Genomic DNA, 6311 nt, shown 5'->3' on the forward strand with positions numbered 1-6311 from the left:
TTTTGTTTCTAATATATTTGATGTTGTTGATCAAACCTTTGACTGCTAGTGTGCATTCAGAACTGTATAAATAAGACTTCGTTGGGGTTTTCTATAAAAAGTGCTGACATTTAGCGTTGCTCAACGAAATTTTGCTTTTGGAAGTAATTTCCATGAGAATCAGAGCACCTGGGACTTTTAAAGATTCGTTAATCGTGCAAATTCTTCAAGCATCGCAATTGAAAAATTCCGCCGTAATGATGCCAATGTAACTTCGCACCTTCATTCTCTTTGTCCCTCCGTTTCAGATCCCCTGAAGGATCTCGGGCAGTTTCCGGTCAGCAGCCTCTTCCAGTCTGCCCATTTTTTAAAGTGCAGTCACTGCTGTGCTTCTCCCAGTGGACTCGCAGCAGGGGATCAGTTCATGCAGTGGAAAGCTGGTATCTTATTTTCTCTTAATTTCGTAAAGTCTTGTGTGGCGAGGGTCAGTGAGCTTAGAGACGCCCCTCTCCACAGTTTACAGCCTGGAAAAAACAGATGCAAGGCTCTAAAAAAACACAATAAAGAAAGGGCAAGGCGAGAATAAGAGACATGAAAAACACTGTTGTTCCTGATCGCACCTCTCATTCGACATGGGCCGATGAGTCAAAAGAGCTCTCAGGCGTAACGAGACAGACAGCGTGAGATGGATGTATCACTGTATTGTTGTGGACCTTGACCTTCATGCCAAGAGAACATAGGTCTCTCTAACTGAGAAATTGGAAAGTGCTGCCTTATTTCAAAACAACTCCAATGTCAAACAATCGACACATTCAATTTAGTGACATACATCCTTGGCCGTCACTTTGTTTTAAAAAGTGGTGAGGATAGTGGGGTCACTCATTGACTTTTTACAATAACAAAAGTTAGTTCATTTAGTAACATAAATGACAATTGCAACAAGAAACAGCCACTTCATATAAATCAAGGGCCTCATCAGTCATTGTTTTTTATGTGTGTTTTCTGCTCAATTAAGTCTCAACTGACGAAAAAATAATAGATGGCTTGTTGGAAGTGTGAAGGGATGTCATGACGCACCATAGCAGGTTGGTCTTATTTCAGAATGTGTGGAAGAGGAAATGGGTCACATTTCTGTAATTGCTTTGTCATTTTACTGGTCACATTTCCCACTTTGCACCTGTCTCAGGAGCTGCACAGTCTCAGTCAGATTGACACACCTCCTGATTATCACAGTCATACGTCTATCACAATATATCAGGAGGGTGACTTAAGAGCAACCTGTCGTGTAGAATATGCATGAAAAGACATCATTTATGCTTTAAAATAAATCTTAACCATCCTCAGTAGTGCTCCAGATTGCACGTATTCTTGTTTTGTGATTAAACTTGTTGATAGTGCTATAACCTCCAGTGTTTGACTCAAGAATGGTACATAATGTATGTAAGCTTTTTTATATGAGATGTTCTGATAAGTTTCACTCAGAGGGATGCAATTTTTCCCTCGATGGCTTGTACACAGTGTCCTCTGTTAGCAGTCATGTTGATTTACCAAGCTCTATAGTGCATGCACTCAGAAAATGCTGCAGGTTTCATATGCAGCAGTCATAAATTATGGGGCGGATTCGTAAACGGGATGAATGGCTTTATGCTTCACTGCTGTCTTTTTCCACAGTGCACCTGGATTGCCGAGATCCCATTCAGGGCCACCGGCCTTCATCCGCCCCACTGCGACTGTATTCATTCAGAGACAATATTAATAACAACAATATAACAATAAAATTAGCTTTTGTAAAAAAATTTTTTTGGCTTAACTAGACATATCTTTCCAGTGTTTCACTTTGTGTTTGGCTGAACACTCACCGACAGTCTGGAGAATTTGTAATTGTGACAGTTTTTTAGATGCTTTTGTCGAGGTTTCTGTGATATAACCAAACTGTTGAGGGACCGGAGCCAGGAGAGAGTGCATGTATGTAAATGAAAATCATGACACCCTCACAAAGACGACTTTAATATGTAAAGCCAATGTGAACAAGCTGTGGCTTCAATGAGAGGAACAGCGAGCGAGAGAGAAAACTGATAGCTTTTTACTGTGGTGACGTTGGAAGGCATCCCATGTTCTGTTTTGCTTTTCGCCAGCGGGTGAGAAAGAGAGATTGAATTGGTCTGTTATCTGCTGGCAGCCTTGTTATTTATTCCATGGTAATTCTGGCCCTCCCACTCCATTCCCTCTCTCTCTTTCTCTCTCTATATTTACAACCCTATCCCAGCCCACCTTTTATACATGTAGACTTACTTTATCTCTCTTCCTGTCCCTTCACTTAGTGCGGTATACAGATGATAAGGCCAGTCATTTAAGACTGAACTTTCCAAGAGTTCTTGAGGCACAGGACCAAAGTGCCTCTCACAGAAAACAAAAAGGCTCCAAATAAAATGTTATCGTATTATATAATTTTTTTAAATAAAAATTCTTCTGATTTTTTTAAATGTGTAATTAATTCATTTTGAATTACCATTTACCATTTACCATTTTTAGATTAAGTCTCTTCTGCTCACCAAGGTTGCATTTATTTGATCCAAAATACAGCAAAAAAGTAATACTGTGAAATATTTTTACAATTTAAAATAATCATTTTCCATTTGAATATTTTTTAAAAAGCAATTTATTTTTGTGTTGGCAAAGCTGAATTTTCAGCATTACTCCAGTCTTTAGTGTCACATGATCCTTCAGAAATCCTTCTAATATGCTGATTTGCTGCTCGAGAAAACAGTTGTGTACAATTTTTCTGTATTTTTTGATGAATAGAAAGCTCAAAAGAACAGGATTTATCTGAAATATAAAGCTTTTATAACATTATAAATGTCTTAACTGTCACATTTGATCATTTTAAAACATTCATGCTGAATAAATGTATTAATTTATTTCCAAAAAATAAAAATATCGTACTGACCCAAAACTTTTGAACGGTAGTGTATAATATTACAAAAGCTTTCTATTTCAGATAAATGCTGTTCTTTTGAATTTTCTATTCATTAAATAATCCTGAAAAAAAATTTTTTTCTTGAGCAGCAAATTAGCATATTAGCATATTATTTCTGAAGGATCATGTGACACTGAAGACTGGAGTAATGAAGCTGAAAATTCAGCTTTGCCAAAACAGGAATAAACTGCATTTAAAAAAAACAACATTAAAATAGAAAACGGTTCATTTAAATTGTAAAAAAATATTTCACAATATTACTGTTTTGCTGTATTTTGGATCAAATAAATGCAGCCTTGATGAGCAGAAGAGATTTCTTTTTAAAACATTAAAAAATCTTAGCAATCTAAGGGTGCTAAACTTTTTATGCGTTTTGGCCGCTCATTTACACGACAAGTGTTTTGGGGACCTGCAAACGCAAGCTTTTGAAAACAATAAGCAACAAAAATGTGCATTTGTGAAAATGACTCAACGACAAATGCTAGACTAAGACACGTTTCTCCGCTCCTCATACACAACCCATTAGCCTGTATGTGTTTCTTGAGTAAAAGAATGCTGTACTTATTTAAACAACTACTTCCTTTTTTTTACCATTGCATTGCAAACAAGCAAAGGCACTTCATTTAAGATTAAGGTGGGTTGAAGTTATGAGGTTTTACTGACAGTTTGAGGATCCAATGGAATTACAGAAGTAAAGGGTATAACCAGTAATTATTTATGAAAAAAACAATATGTGACAGTGACAATATGGTTTAGAGTTTTGTTTGATTGCTACCAGTGTTAAATTGTGGAGATTAATCTTCCTTCTAAGTTTAACCTCTTTTCATACTGTTATATTTTTCATATTGAGCATAATGTGCAGTATATTACAACTCTATTCTACCAATATCTGAGAGAAGGAAGCTCAAGAGGAAAGATTTGCATCAAAGTGTTCATGTTATCATCTGCGTGCCATTGTAAAAGGCATTAAAACATTTAAACATGAAAAAAAAATGTTTGGAAATTACTGCATTTACTTACATTTGCCACAATTTATCTGAAATAAATAAATAATAAGTAGTCAAAATAATCATCCCTAGGAGATTCTAGAGACTGGGTGAAGGCAACGACCACCCAGATGGCAAGGATTTGTGTCTGGTTTTTGGGGATTAAATGTGTTCCCTTGAGCAGAGAATGTAAGACATCTGTTCTCTTTTCTCCCCTGAGAGCTCTGGTCACTTTTCTTTTTTTACATAAAAGCCAGTTGTTCTCTCAACCTTTCACATCCATGAACTCTGTAAACAGCCTCTTCAAGTGTCTTTGACTTTGTGGCTTTTGCTCTTCAAGAATAATGAATACTTATAAATGTTTCTTCTCAAACAAACAAAATGGGACAACAAAGTGGCAACGGAAAGAAAAGGAGAAGAATTTCTAATGCAGACCCATAAACCAACAAAAGAGCACGAAAAACGGGGTCATTGTTCTGTGGCAAGTTTAATTTGTAGCTCATCAGCTCAAGCCCCATAAGAACTCTGAGTCTGAATATGCCATCCTCATAATCAGGTAAGCTATTATAAATCAAATATTTTTTGACAAAGGCAAATTAGATTAGATTTTAATACCCGTAAACTATGTGTGAATCATTTTAATGCATTGTAAAAAATCTTCAGTAACTAATATAAGCTGAAGAACCGAGCATGATACATTTACCTGATGTGTTTCACATAAGATCAACCCTGAGCTGACACTCTCATCTTTGTGTACTTATACCATGGGTTTGAACCAAAGCTCTAATGTGACTGCATTGCCTACAATATATTACGATTTCATATTTTCAGTACAGTATACAGTATATAGCAGAGTTATTACTTAACATGTTAAGTAACAGGTGTAACATCTGTAATAGGCAGAGTAAAAAACATATATTAAATTGAATCACCACGTGTTGATATTTCCAAGTAATTCATCCTGTATTTTAGACTGTTAAAACATTAATAGTTAAGAGATTATGATTAATAAGCAATCACACTGTATAGAACTGAATAGTTAACTTCTCGATAGCTTCACAGTATAGTTTACATTGACAGGAACACCATGTTGTTCTTTTATCAAATCTTGTAATGCACAGTGAATATTTTCTTTTACTGTATTTAACGTTCAGAAGTTTGGGGTCTGTAAGATTTTTTTTTAAATGTTTTTGAAAGAGGTCTCTAATGCTCACCAAGGTTGCATTTATTTAAAAATATTATGAAATACGATTACAACTTAAAATAACTGTTTTCTATTTTAATGAAATGCAATGTATTCCTGTGATGGCAAAGCTGAATTTTCAGCATCATTACTCCAGTCTTCAGTGTCACATAATCCTGTGATTATGTGACTGATTTGATGTTTAAGAAACATTTCTTCTTATTATCAATGCTAAAAAAAACAGTTGTGCCGCTTAATATATAGGCTACTTTAAAGGATAGAAAGTTCAGAAGAACATAATTTATTTGAATGTTTTTTTTTTTTACATTTTTGCTGTTTTTACTGTCAATTTGATGTGTCATTGTGGAATAAAAGTATTAATTTCTTTAAAAATTTATGTATTTACCCCAAACTTTTGAACTATTGCATATTGACTGATTTTCCTTCTGAATATAGGACTGATTTTACATTGGATATCAACAAATAAGTATGAGTTTTGATGGTTGTATGCTCTTCGAAAGCAATAACACACCACACAAAACACAAACCATGTTTATTTATTGCAGTTGTACCTGTATTCGTTTAATTTGAGTGGTAGATTATTTCTGGTTTTGAGGATGAGGACACAACAAGCAACCTGTCCATGGCATGTACCTAATTTGGCTGCTTCCACCAGTGACTGGAGTTTGATCGCCATGTCAGCTTTAGAAAAAGAGAAATATTTTGTCCCTTTTGTTGAAAAGTCTTTGTTTTGCTATACCCTATGCACGATTGGTTGGTTATTTGCTTTTTATTATTTGCATTGAGTATTGTCTTTTCGCTGCTGTCCATGACCCTATGTAAACAGATTTGCCATCCATTTTTAGGTCACGAACCACCAGTTGAGAAGCTCTGTTTTAAAACATTTACTGCCTGCAGCAATGAAAGCTTCTGAGTGAGAGAGAGAAAAACCACGTTCCTCTTCAGTCGGTCAGTCGACGCCACGTCGAGACAGACGAATAGGAATCTCGCTAGAGAGGCCAATCTACTTCGAGTGAACCTAAACGAGCCAGTGCACATTGCGTGCAATCATTTGCATCAGCTGTTCAGCCACACAGCGCAGGTATATAATGAGCAGAGGGTGCGACTGCACTTCAGCTTTTTGCTTTGGATCCGAGCACTTCGATGCTGTGTACTCTACTGAGTG

General features: G+C 35.9%; 1 long non-coding RNA gene across 1 annotated transcript; it reads left to right on the top strand.

Moving 5' to 3' along the window:
• Positions 1–294: 294 nt before the first annotated feature.
• On the top strand, positions 295–1725 carry LOC307174263. The gene is made up of 3 exons (XR_013823975.1): positions 295–839; positions 995–1064; positions 1651–1725. It is a non-coding gene; the product is annotated as an uncharacterized lncRNA (long non-coding RNA).
• The last annotated feature ends 4586 nt before the right edge of the window (positions 1726–6311 follow it).

Source organism: Squalius cephalus (genome assembly GCF_949319135.1).
Source record: "Squalius cephalus genome assembly, chromosome: 16".
Taxonomy (NCBI): Eukaryota; Metazoa; Chordata; class Actinopteri; order Cypriniformes; family Leuciscidae; genus Squalius; species Squalius cephalus.